Raw genomic sequence first — 14,986 nt, forward strand, 5'->3', positions numbered from 1 at the left:
ATGTAACTCAGTATTTTTAAAGATGTCTAACTCTACCCCTTCTGTTTCAGAGGTAAATTCACTTTGAACAGCAATAAATCGCTTATCAAATGATTTTTTTTCCACTTTTATACAATAAATCAATAACAAGTCTTGAAAGAAGTAAAAACTTAAAAGAAAAAAAGGAAAATAAGGAAAAAAAATTTGGGTCCCAGTGGGGCTTGAACCTACGCCCCCCTGAAAATTGCAGTCAAAGTAGGTTTATGGTAGAAATTGAATACTCTTCAAAAAGGAGGTACTCTATTATGGGCCTAATACCTTAAGTCACCTTTTCTTAACCTAAACATGTTTTTTATTGTTATAAACACATTAAGCATTTAATAAGAGCTTATATCAGTTTTACTTCAAATATTTACCTACCGGCATTTAAGGAACAAACTGGGCTGTGCCTTGTTTTATCAAGAGTAACTCATTTGGATGTTGTCCTATGAAATAACACGAAGAATAGCTGATCATTGGGAATGGAAGAAACTCGTAAGTAGTATTGATCTTATATGTCCATATCTGTTTCATTTACTATCATTTTAACACTTATTTTGTTGCTGCAATAATTTTTGTTGGCTACCAATAGTATTTTGGGGTAGGACCAAATTGTTGAGGTACAAATAGCCACGTCACCGGTTAAAGTTTGGAAGCGGGAAAATTCAAATGAATAAATGTAAACAATGTAGAAATACACAAAATTACATACTAATAAAGCCTAAAAGGGGTAAATTGAGAAGAAAATATTTTACAATTATTGTTCGTGATAGATTTTACAATGATACACAATGTCAATGTAATAAAATATTGAAACCCAGAATTTGAACAGTGCATGACCTTGTCAAATTTTCTAAATAAACAAGAATCATAATCAGTCTCAAAAATGGGGTTAAAACAAGCAGACAAGTCTAAAATACTTTCATGAATTATTTGTACAACTGAATAATTTGTTCAGGACAGTGATTTTTTTTTATAAAATTAAATTTTAATACATCCGGTGCATATATAAATATTTCCCCGTGTAAATTATCCCGTATTACCAGATACTAATATTTAAAAAATATTTTACCATGACGGCCTACTGATGCTAATTGCAAATGCGTCACCCCCATAATTTTGCACAGCAATCAATCTTTTTAAGTTTTAGGTCTGATAAAAAATCAAAGCAATGAGAGCATATTGTACTAGAGTGCAGAGATGACGCTATGCATGTCCATGTTTAATGTACTCCAATGACCAGAGAAAAGCATTTCGTACTGCTGAAATAGTTTTTAATCCCATTATAATGGCAACACCTAATGATTACAACACTGTGTACACTATTCTAAAGCGAACCAAAGAACAAATCAATGCGTTATGTCAATCTGTTTGCCCAATTATATTTGATATGGGGTTACTTACAAAAGCCCTGGAAATTGTGTGGGCCCGACCAACTGAATTGGAAGGGGTTATCCCGCTTGAAGGCGGCATGCATTTCATGATGTCTGTTTTTGCTGGCATTGGTCATTTGTATGGCGATGCTGGCTTGAAAAACCTGGTGGAGTCTGATGTTTTTGCAAGGTTGACAGCAGAACATATTCTGTCAGGAAAAGATTTTGACAGAGCCATGCGTTCTATGTTAGTTATTGATGAGGTTCTAAATCGTAGGTTTTTTCATCAGTTTCAAATATGGGCTGAAGCAAATTCAAAGCCTTTGCCTGCTCTCTTATTTGATAAGCTAAAAGCTTCAAATGTCACTTCTAGGGTTCATGACGAAACTGTGTTAGAAATATTAGAAGCAATTGATGCTAAACTTCTCCCTCTTGTTGAGCAATTTAGATTAGAAGGAAGAGCTGTATCTCCTTTGTTTAGATTTTGGGACGATCATCTACAAGAAGTCCCCCTTCCACTAAAACTTTACCTTGCGTCATCAAGGCATGGACTCTGGGAGGTTCACAAGTTTTCTAAAGCAAAACTTTTGCCATTCTTGTTTGCTGCAAATCGTACAGTGTACTCCAGGTTCATGCCTTATCTAGTCCTTCAAATGAATCGACTCCCTAGTGAGTTAGCAGAGAGTTTTGAGAAAGGTTCGTTCGTAACTAAACTAACAAGTGGTTCATTCAATGCTGTTTGGTTTGACTGTTTTAGAGGTAACGGAAAACAAAGCCTTGAAATCATCCGACGGAATTATTGGCATTACACATACTGACAGTGCTTTGGTACACTGGTTTCTGTCTCGACCATTGACGGCAAATTATGCTGTTTCATACTCTTGTAATTCTGATGATGACCGAAGTAACTTGCACAACAAGCATCACACTGATACACCTTTCAACAAGAATACATACAACGAGGCAGTGAGTAAAATGCTTCAAATGACGAGACTTTTATTGACCCATTTTCTGTGTCCAGTCCACCCTCAAAGCTGCTTAATTTTGCGACAGGTATTGAAATCCCTGAGGTTGTTGAGAGTAGTTTACTGTCATGTCACGACCAGGGTAGAAAGATGCTGAATGACTTTGTAAGCGAAAGGCTCATCCATTCTAAAACTTGCAAGCCTTCAAAAGAGTTTTTTGACCCACTGCCAAGGTCAAAACTTAAAACAAGTTCAAATCATGCTGTTAATGTTAATTCAAAGGTTGTCAGTATAAATGGAGAGGAAATGTATTTAAGACTGTTGGCCATCAATGCCCTCAAGTAAGTACCACTTGAACGAGTACTTTCATTTGAAAATGCTCATGTACCACTTAGTTTGTTTTCTGATGATGGAGACATGATGTCGACGAAGAAGTCTGATTTTGGTGAGAAGCTAGAGAAACTTCCTGGTTCTGATTTCATTGTCGCAAGTGTTTCTGATCCTGACTGTATTGCTTTTGATGCCATGGCTATTGTTCGAATGCTACAACCTTCTAAAGATCAAAAACAGACATACATTCAGATGGCCTCTGGGTTTTGGAGCTATATCCTTAAAAGCAGTTTTCATTGTAAACAGGTTCATGTTGTCTTTGACCGATATTTGACAGATAGTTTGAAGTTCCAGACACGCCGGAAACGTGGTAACACTAGTACTATTGCGCCAGTTGCTATGCAGATGAACATGTCAATTCCTGACTGGAAGAAAGTCTTGACTAGCAGCAAAAGCAGGAATGAGTTAATAAAGCTGTATACAAGATATCTGACAGAAAATTGTCATACTCTGCTTGAGACAGATGAAGTTATTTTTGTTTCAGGTGGTATGGATGAAAAAAACCTACGAGTCTGTTGTAGTGCTGTTCTTTTGTTTATCGAGTCAGCAAGAAGCTGATGGTAGGATGATATTACACATGGCTTATGCATCCAGTCTTGGCACCAGGAATGCCGTTGTTATTAGTCCAGACACAGACGTTTTGGTTCTAATAACTCATCACTTCAGTAGTCTTGGTATTGACACAATCTTTCTCAAAACTGGTCGAAGATTTACACATACTGAACTTACCAGATATATACCAATCCATGTAGTGGATGCAAAGTTGTCGCCAGCCCAACAGGATATCTTGTTACCTGTATACTGTGTTACAGGATGTGACACTTCTTCTTCAATGTATGGTGTGGGTAAAAAGAAGGCATTCCAAGTACTGCTGAAATATGCAGAACAACTTCATGATCTCTCCAGTCTTGGTAGTGCACCATGTTTGTCTTTCTAGTCTAAGTCTGCTGCCACTGCTTTTGTTGGGTACCTTTATGGGTCTTCAAACTGTCTTTCTTTGAATTCCTTGCGTTCAAGTATCGTTCTCGAAAAGAAGCGGGTGAAACCAAGAAAGCTGCCTCCAACTGACGACAGCTTTATGTTGCATTTACTCCGCTGTACGTATCAGATACTAATTTGGAGAATTGCAGCAAATTAAGATTTTAGTTTGCTAAACCCACTCGATTTTGGTTTCATGGTTGATCCAGATACTGGTATATATAGCCCACACATGATGTCTCAGCCTGCAGCAGCACCCGAACTCCTAAGTACGAAAGACCCGTGGTGACATTTCAACTTCATTATTTCACGATTTCTGCTTCATGATTTCACGATTTCCACTTCATGAATTCACGAATTCACGATTTCTGCTTCCTGATTTCACGATTTTCACTTCACGAATTCACGATTTCATGAATTCACGATTTCACGAAAAAAACTTCATGATTTCTTGATTACACGATTTCATGATTTCACAATTTCTTGATTTCACGATTTCTTGATTTCATGATTTCCACTTCATGAATTCACGATTTCTGCTTCCTGATTTCACGATTTCCACTTCATGAATTCATGAATTCACGATTTCACGAAAAAAACTTCACGATTTCCACTTCTTGAATTCACGATTTCACCATTAAACTTCACGAATTCATGATTTCTTGATTTCACTTGTTCTATTTGGCCAATCCATTCCGTTACTCTCTATTCAATGAAGTGTAAACGTAATGAATGGTCTGGGTTACAGAGGATGAGTTTATACTCCTGCATACGTCTGTGTGGAGGTTGGGGAGGGATATTGGTGCCTGTACCAACACAGTATTGGGTACTTTCAACACTAAAACATGTATGAACAAAATAAGATGCCCAAGTAGCTTTACTGTTTTAGACAATTCCAAAATATATAAGTATGCTTATTATGCCCACGCCATTTATGGCGACGGAGCATTAAGCCTTGCAGTTGTCCGTCCGTCAGTCCGTTATTTTGGAATCCGTCTTTCCGTCCATAGACACATTGGTTTCTGTTCATTTAAACGAGAATGCTTGCATGGATTGAATTTATATTTTGTATGTATATCCTTTCCACGCCTGTAACGTCTAAGCCGCTTTTTTACATTTTAAACGGCCGTCGTGGTAAGGCCGTATTCTTGATCAACTCAGTTTGCATACCATTTACACAGCAGGTGGCAATAGCTTACATGTGAATAAGATGCATCGCTTTTCATTTAATAGCACAAAGATGAGGAGCTTACTAAAACCGAAAAAAGGGACTGGAACAATTTCACATTTTAAGCAATAATGTATTCTAAAAGTATTGTTTGTAAGTCTATTTCCTCATCAGTTGAGGCATTTTCGGCCAGTTTTCACTTTCAGTACCTAAACCTGGTTGTACAATTATATAACACGCCATCTTACATGTAGCGAATATCACCCGCGATTTTCTACGTCATACATTAGTCATGTGACTAATAAAACCGCGAAAAGTTGAAATTGTACTATAATTATGAAATCGTGAAATCGAGAAATCGTGAATTCATGAAGTGGAAATTGTGAAATCGTGAATTCGTGAAGTGGAAATCGTGAATTCATGAATGGAAATCGTGAATTCGTGAAATCGTGAATTCATGAAGTGGAAATTGTGAAATCGTGAATTCGTGAAGTGGAAATCGTGAATTCGTGAATTCATGAATGGAAATCGTGAAATCGTGAATTCGTGAAATCGTGAATTCATGAAGTGGAAATTGTGAAATCGTGATTTCGTGAAGTGGAAATCGCGAAATCGTGAATTCGCGAAACCGTGAAGTTTTATCGTGAAATCGTGAATTCGTGAATTCATGAAGTGGAAATCGTGAAATCAGGAAGCAGAAATCGTGAATTCGTGAATTCATGAAGTGGAAATCGTGAAATCATGAAGCAGAAAGCGTGAAATAATGAAGTTGAAATGTCACCACGGGTCTTTCGTACCTAAGTGACCTAGTGTGTCTCTGTAAAGATTTTTGCTCTGGTGACTGCATTTGCACAAGAAATGAGCATCCATGTACACATACCTGTGAATGTAAAGGCTGCATTGACAACACAGATACATGCCAAAACGTGTTAACAATATTAGCTTTTGGTGCAACTGATGACTATTAGACTTATAAACTAAAACTGTTCCTTGCAGTCTTATCCTACTGTTTACAGTTAAAGCAAACTTTAAGTTTACCATTTATCTAACTTTGTGTTATTCAGTTACACTACATTACATGTAGTCAGTAATACATTTCTACAGAACTGATAATGCAAGTATATCCAAAATCCGATGAATTTATTTTGTTTAAAGCAATTATAGCTATAACTCGTCGCGATTGTTTTGGATTAATGAAAGGTTACATATATTTTATAACCTTAGAAATACCACAAGGGGCGTGTATCAATAAATCGGTACACCAGTACGGTACTGTAAAGTAAAAACGCATGTCAGAGTACCCCATTCGTTTATAAAAGCTTATAAAAGTATATTAAATATCTGTTTTCTATCCAAAATGAATAAATATGAATAAATTCTGTTTAATACAATATGTTTCGTTACTTTTATGTCATTGAGTCCAATTGCCATTCATATGAATGAAATTTAGCCTTATATTGGACAATTTTCAGTGTAAGTGGCAGCCATTTTGGAAGCCATCTTTGATTTTCGCTTTCAGATAGTACATTCTTTTTGCCTAAATGTAGCATGAATGTAATATACTATATATACAGAGCAATCAAAGCTAACAGGTAAAGTTTAATAAATAGTTTAAAAATATAAAATGTACCGGTGTACGCATTTATATCTAAAACGCATGCAAAATTAACCCACCAACTTATGAAAGCTTATGGACTCAAGTATTTAACCTCTTTTCTTATGTCATGTAACTATTTTTATTACCTGAAGGTTACAGTTGATTTCCAAGCACAAATCTATTCAAATTTCGTAAACTCCTTTGTTCTGCTGTTAAAAACGCCACCCCATACCCTAAATTTAACCATTTTTTGGAAACATTTTGTCTATTTTTTGGCAATATTAATAGAAAATTCACAAAATTTACCAATAAATGGTCATATCAATGTGTATTTTTGCATATTTAAGACATCAGAATTAATTAAAATAATTATGTGCAATATAGGGGTCCACAAAATTGCAAAAAAATGATATTTTTAATTTTTGGCGGCCATCTTGGACGCCATCTTGGATTTCTCAGAATGCCACCACTTATGCCAATTTATGCTGGTAGTTTCGGAAACTTCAGTCTATTACGAACATTGTGGTATATAACTTATCTTGTCGTACGGGGGGGGGGGGGGGGGGGGGGGGGGGGGGGGTGAGGTCCGGGTAACTGTAAAAATAGAGCCCTTTTGACTCGATTGACACCCTACTAAAGGCCCGCCGTTACACAACTGAATTGTTGTCGAAAAACGGCGTTAAATCCAAACAAACAAACAATTTTTGTGTGTAACCTCTAAATATTGTTGTCTCTATCTGATGACAAGTAATAAATTTGATAAACTCTGTAAAGTGTTGTTTTTTTTCAATGACAGTCATTTTCCATGACCCATGCAATTAAACCTGTCAATTATACAATTACCAATATGCCCTGCTGCCTTTAAAAATATAAAACTACGGTGTTCTGTTAGAGCCAGCGCCTGCTCCCCGTGAACGCGAAGCGCGAAGATACGACGATCCGTCGTACTGTCGCGCTTCGCCATTGTACTGTCGTGCTTCGCCATCGTACTGTCACGCTTCACCATCGTACTCTCACCATCATACTGTCGCGCTTTGTCATTGGACTGTCGCGCTTCACCATCGTACTGTCATGCTTCGCCATCGTACTGTCGCGCTTCTCCATCGCACTTTCGCGCTTCACCGTCGTAGTGTCACCATCGTACTGACGCGCTTCGCCATCGCACTGTCACGCTTCACCATCGTACTGTCGCGATTCGCCATCATACTGTCGTGCTTCGCCACCGTACTGTCGCGCTTCACCATCGCACCTTCGTGCTTCACCATCGTACTGTCGCCTGCCTATCGAGCATGCGCAAAAGCATTTACTTAGTCTGCATGACGTCAGACGGAGGGACGTGCTTTGGATTTACTGAGTAATAATCTTGCTTAACATAGATCTACATTTTCTTCCATTTTGTTTTGCAATTAAAACTTTAGGGTCAGTGGTAAAAAGATAGGACGGAAACAAAGAACTGTATCCTAGACCTAATTAATACTTTTGTATAAAATTTACCCAAAAGCTTTATAAGCAAAATTTAAACAAGAGTGTATTTTTTATTATTTTAAGCCGACAATATATACTTTTAACGTTTCATGACTTGAAATATAAAAGCTGATTAAACAATATTTTCCCACAAAACAACTAATTACATGTAAATACATTATTATTTATTTTTCACAGAGAGGTTAATTTTGAATACGATATTATTTTGTTCATAAATAACACTCGGTCGGGTGATATTCGTTTAAACAACACACTACCAGTTGATATTCATTTTTATTATACCTCAAGTAAACAATGTAAAATAGCCATAGACCATCGGAGACTATTTTTGAATAGCACATTTGAAACAATATTAAGGTATGATATTTTTTTAATATCATCATGCCTGATTTAATTAAAGTCCTTATATTATAAACAGAGAAAAGATGGTGAAGCGCGACAATACGATGGCGAAGCGCGACAGTACGATGGTGACACTATGATGGCGAAGCGCGATGGTGAACAGCGACAGTACGACGGCGAAGTGCGACAGTACGATGATGACACTACGATGGTGAAGCGTGACAGTGCGATGGTGAACCGCGATAGTACGATGGTGACACTACGATGGTGAAGCGCGACAGTGCAATTGCAAACCGCGACACTATGCTGGTGAAGCGTGACAGTACGATGGCGAAGCGGGACAGTACGACGGACTGTCACAATCGTACTGTCGCGCTTCGCCATCGTACTGCCGTGTTATCACCATCGTACTGTCGCGCTTCAACATCGTACCGCCGTACCTTCGTCCTTCGCGTTCATAAGGAGCAGGCGGTGGCCCTAACGGAACACCGTATAAAACTGATAACGAACACAATTCTGTCCACTACATCGTTATTCATAACAGATGGCGTAAAATTGTTTTGTCTAGCAGACCACATGTTCAATCGTACTGATAACACATGAATTGACAAATATTTATGTTTGTTCAGTTTTACAGGCAGCAGGGTGACAGGTTTAATAGGTTTAATTCCACGCGTCATGCAAAAGTGCTCTCTTTTTAATAAAAACAGCCACTCTTCAGTGTTTATCAAATTTGTAAGGTACAATGGGACCATAAGTCGAAAACAACTATATTATGAGGCAACACAAAATAAACATATGTTTCTTAAATTAAAAAAGTAAATTGGTGCTGTTTTAATGACCGATTTGGCTTTTCTGTGAATAAAATCATCTCTGGGTACATTTCGTCTTGCTTGGTTATCATCAGTACTAATTAATGACCTGTCTGTTATCACTTTCTTAAGCATTCTTATGCCTAAGAATCCTTTACTTTGATGACTGAAAAACTATGTGAATACAAAAATACAAGAAAATACATCTGCACTAGAAGGAATGGGAATGTTGGGGTTCATATTTCGACTTGTTCTATCTTCATTAGTGTCATTTTCATAACTGAGGTTAATGTGGACGGTGTTGTCAATAAGATGGTAAGATAATTAATATAACTCGCTTCTTAAGACAATTCTTATAGCCCGCTTCGCTATCCAAGTACGAATAACCAACTAATCTTTCTCATCTATGCACTCCTTAAACACGTCTCCAAATCTAGGCCAAAATCAGTCTGGTCATTTATTCCCTCAAATTCCAATACATGATTTTATAATTGGAAAAAAGTAAAACGTGAGTTTCTTAAGTTTAAAAGTGTATATTGCATATAAACGGTAGTATAGCTACAATTGCCACTTCGTAACGAAAAGAAAAGCGCTTTGACTTAAGTGATTACTTAAAGAAAATAATGTGCAAAGCGCAATAACTTTTGCTAAACGTGAGCTGCTGAGTTTGAGTGTATATCAAAGTCCCCTCAGTCAAAACCCCCTCAGCTGGAAAATGGCATGGTGGTCAAAATCCCCTCAAGAAAAATGACAGGGTGGTCATAATCCCCTTGGCTAAAATGATGGGGTAGTCAAAAAACCCTCGATTTGTAGTCAAAAACCCCTTAATGTGTAGTCAAAACCCCCTCGATGCATAGTCAAAATCCCCTCAGTGATATGAAATTGAGAGGCAAAATTTCATTCTTGAAATTGTATTATCATTCTGATTTTATATGTTTCAATAAAATCAAGGTATAATTGCAATTTCAACTTGCTGAAGAAAAGATTGATATTGAAAATATATATACTGAGCAAAATTTCCGATTAGTACCCTACATGCTTGTCAAAGATACTGGCCACCTAGAATAAAGCAGAAAACGTACTGAATGTCACTTATTTCTGAATAATTGTATTTTTGTATTTCATATGTTTTCTGCTTTTTGCTTACACAAAAAGCCAGGCTTTTTGAGATACGCAAAAACAATGAAATTCAACCAAATTTCAAGAATACATATGACAAAATCACGACTTGCACGTGCACAGCCAAGCTAGGGATTTTCGCAGAAGTAAAAATTAATTAACCGATATTTGTGTAGGAATTCAGGTCAATAAAACAATATTTAAAATTCATTACCTAACCTTTTAACAATAAAAAATCATATCTACAGTCTTCAAGTGTCTAGTTGGAAGTTTTGCTTAGTATACAAACAAATAATGGGAATTGTTTGTCAGAGCCAATTAATTAATCTATCAAATTGAATAATAAACACCTTAATTGATCAAATTAATAATAGCTTCAGATCTTTTCTGATAATTACATTACATTAGAGACTGAAATCTCTTTGTTTAAAATATGTGAATGGTACTCAGTCTCTTGAGGACTTCTTAAGTATCCTTGGATAAGTGATAAGAATAAAACAAATGAACTTAAAAATAAATGTTTTCAGTTTGTGCAATTAGCAAAGAAGAAAAGAAAAATTGAAATATTATATGTCATTTACCTAGCTCTATTAAAGACAAATATAATTATTAAAAATCAGCCAAAGTTTTATTAGATCATTGTGTTATAAATTATTTTTAGAAAAAAATAGTATCAACAATTTTAATCATTTTCATTTAGCATGTAATTGACTGGATTTCTTGTATTATTAAAACATTGGCAAATCTTTTGATGGAGATATTTTGTCACTATTGTTATGACATATCTGACTGCCATACACCTGTTTATGTAAAAAAATGACGCGCTTTGGGTCAGCTGTTTAATATTCATGTTTTATTTTGGTGGTTGTCTAGGCATGTTATTTCCAGGTGATTGCCCATAGATCAGGGCCGGAGCGGTCAGCACCATTCCACCAGTACCTGAATGACCTGGGGCTGCAAAATCAACACAAAGCACATTTGTTAAATCAAAAAAGAATATTTTGAAATTGAAAAAAAAAAACAAAAAAAAAAAAACAAACTAAGTAAACATTTAATAAAAATGGTATAATTACATTAATAAAATTACGTTAACAAGACCGTAAAATAACAAGCAGTAAATAAAAGAAAATATGCAGGTAAAATTAGTACTAACCATTTGATGCAGTTTCTGCAATTCCATATGACAGCAGCGATGATGATTGCCACAGGAACAACAACAGTTCCGATTATTACACCATACCACCATCGTAACGTACTGTTATTATCAAATATACAGGACATGTGAGAATTTACTCTATTATTTACACTTTCTAAATCAATCACTGTAGAACTAAATCCTTAGTAACATGATTTCTTTGTTCATTAGAGCGCAGTCTGTAAAATATGTAAGTAGGCTGTATACAATATTTTTAGGCGGCAATGAAGTTTCAAGAATTACTAGCGATTTTATCCCAAAGATTTCCTAGTTTTTGTTCGTTTGAATATAAATCGAGAGCTAAACGAAAAACTGTCGTAACACCTTTTTATTTAGTATAAGTTACGACAGTTACAAGTAAGTTATTCACGCGATATCCACAAATGTGATCTCAATAGTTTTGATTACTAAGTAAGAATATTCTTAGACCTGAAAATAAGTAAACATATATCAACAGTTAATTTACGTTGTATGTAATATTCGGAATGAACTCGTGGTTGTGTAATCATTATAGTACCACCTCGTCGTCTTATTTGGAAAAGGTGTTCTTGTTCTTGTTGCTGTTTTAGAAGGAGTTCTCGTTTCATTCGGCTTCCGAGTTGAACTGTTTGAAAGTAAATTATACACCGATAACAAGGTTACTAAACTGGTGATCCTCTATATTTGCATTATTTGTATTGGAAATAAAGATAAAATTTTGTTTGTTTGTTTGTTTTGGGTTTAATGCCGTTTTTCAATAGTATTTCAGTTATGTAACGGCGGGCAGTTAACCTAACCAGTGTTCCTGAATTTTGTACCAGTACAGACCTGTTCTCCGCAAGTAACTGCCAACTTCCCCAAATAAATCAGAGGTGGAGGACGAATGATTTCAGACACAATGTCTTTTATCAAAGCGTCACGGAGGACATATGCCTGGCCGAGGGCTTGAACTCACAACCCCAAGATCCGTAGATCTGCGCTCTCTCTACTGAGATAAGCCGGCGGGCATGAGGGAATAAAGACATTGGTATTTTAATCCGGATTGTTTTTTTTATATACCCTGGACTATTTGGTATGATATTAGCATTGGCGCTATTACTATACTAACAATTCTTACAAAAATTCTATTCGGAGAACCCTTTCGACTCAATTGCTTATAATATATACTTCACTATAAATTGTAACAAAACACCTGCCTGATGTATCATACTCTATAAATGCACACGGTAAGCGGAATGTCTGCGCGTTTTTTACGCCGCTATGTTCGGCTAGAGTTTCATTTTTGTAATAGTTGCTTCTTTTCTTAATTCCAATGTATTAGCGCACGTATGAAAATAAACTGGTTACGTTTTCATTCACACTAGACGTGGATTTCCAGTGCTTTCCGACTGGAATATAAGAATCTTACATGCCTGCCTGAGGGACAGTGTGAAATGATAACCCAAGCGTTAGCGAGGCTTTTTATCAAAGCTGTCCCGTGGATTGGGAAAAAGTTGTCGTACACAGGCAGACCTGTTAGAACATTTTTCCTGCCAGTCACGTTCGAATAGATAGTGGTGACAAATAGATATCCCTGGCATTATTTTATAGTTTATGACGTCTTAATAGTGTCAGTACTACGAGGCCGGTTCAAAAGTAACGTAGACGTGTCAGAAGACGCATATTGTGTAAAGACCATTCTAATTCGCAACCTTTCTCTAATTTGGTCATACATTTTTGAAACGTCAAATTTGCAGTGCAGTGAGCATGAAGATTGCGAATCACGATGGTATATCATTTTTTTTTAAAGTATATAAAAGCTAGAGAAAAAGTCAACGTTATTTTTGAACAACCCTCGTATGTAACGCTATTTTAGACAGGTTTTTTTCCTTAGTGAAAGACAGGAATATCTATCCCTGGTGCGTACTCGGACAAATGTATACTTTTCCTGCTAGGTAGGCAAGAAGACTTCACCTTACTCTCGGGGGTATAAGGCGACTCTCTTGTAAGGAACTATATTCATGTATTACATGAAACGGAATAAAAATAAAACGCTTTGACATTTCTTCTTCTTTCCTAGTATACTTCTCGATTGAAAAACGTTATCTTATCAAAAATCCATAATGTTAAGCTACAAATGATAAAACAAACCGGACCTAAACGTTTGTATTTGTCTTTCAGTATTATATTTTCTGGTCCTTTGGGATCATGGACTCCATTAAATAGATGTGTAATAGAGTTCCGCTTAAGCCGGTGCTAGGGGGTTTGAGAGGTCTTGCACATTTTTTTACCTCTCATGAACAGACTCAATCAAACCGAGTTTTCTATTATTCTTTTTTGGTTGCATTCTATGCTTCCAAGGGATTACAGATTTCAAACGTCATGACGTCTTTCCTGCTTCCGGAATTTGATTTCCCGCGCTTTGTTTAAATAAGCTGCTATAAGAAAACAGTGCTCAAAAGAAAGCCATTCATTTGATTTTGTTTTAACTGTTATTTCTTGAATATGGTATGCAAGAAAAGGATTCTATAACGGCATATAGGTACTGATGGGAATAACCGGCTATTGCGTAACTGTTAACGCGGTAACTCGGCGAAGCCTCGCTACCGCCTAAACAGTTACTCTTGAGTCGGATATTCCCATCTGCACCTATAACCAGTGAATCTTATGTTATTTTATAAGCCTAGTCCATTCAATGCATCTGTATAATAGTTTCCGCTTAAAGAACTAAGGTTTGGCAATGGGGCTTCACTGTAGTTGGGTGAGACATTCCAATATCAAATAGGAAGGCGATCAGCACTGAAATTGCATTAGCATCTGTACGTTTGATAGAGGTTGAATAACTTGGTTCTTTTTATGTTTTTTTACCTATGAAACAATTTTAGGAAAGATTGCAAATTGCAAATTTTGCAAAAAAGCTTTCGTTAGTGTTTTTTTTTTTTTTTTTTAAGTTTTAATCATTTTGCTTTGATAACGAAAGATAAACTATAATCTATTCATACTTAGCTAGTTAAAGTCAACAAAAGCAGTATACTACAAATAGGACAAGTATTTTTAAGTCTGTAAATTCTTATTTTTTTACCAGGTGTAGTGACCTAAAAATGAAAGTTACAGCATTAAGAGACAGAAGTCTCTCGCTAGGCTCCTTTTGATCCGGTTTCTTAATGTTACATTTTGACCATTCCAATATTATTATGCAAAAACATAAAATGTTCAAAATGTGAGTTTATGCAACATATTTTTTTTTTAATTTAGGCATCAATATGTTAACTTATTTAGTCATATTATTTTCATTATTAATTTATCATCATTGTATAAATTTGATTTAATTTCAGGATCATCTTCAACACGTTTTTCCTCATCATAAACAAAAAAACCCCTATTATATAATCTGCTGGTCTGCTGTGCTAATTACCCTACAGCAGTTACATAATCACTGATAAGCTGTAGGTAAAAGTAGACTTGTATATTGGATCTGAGGAGGAGTGACGGTGGTTCTATGCCTTAAATAAAATCTAAATGATCATTTGGAAGCATAAAACGCAATCAACAGATATTTTTACCAAAATGTAAAACAACAGGTTGC

General features: G+C 36.0%; 1 protein-coding gene across 2 annotated transcripts in view; it reads right to left on the minus strand.

Moving 5' to 3' along the window:
• The window catches only part of LOC128554475 (uncharacterized), a 54,449-nt gene that overhangs the window by 19,222 nt on the left and 20,241 nt on the right, over positions 1-14,986 (minus strand). The window lies entirely within an intron of this gene.

The sequence above is a fragment of the Mercenaria mercenaria genome, unplaced genomic scaffold, assembly GCF_021730395.1.
Source record: "Mercenaria mercenaria strain notata unplaced genomic scaffold, MADL_Memer_1 contig_5065, whole genome shotgun sequence".
Classification (NCBI taxonomy): Eukaryota; Metazoa; Mollusca; class Bivalvia; order Venerida; family Veneridae; genus Mercenaria; species Mercenaria mercenaria.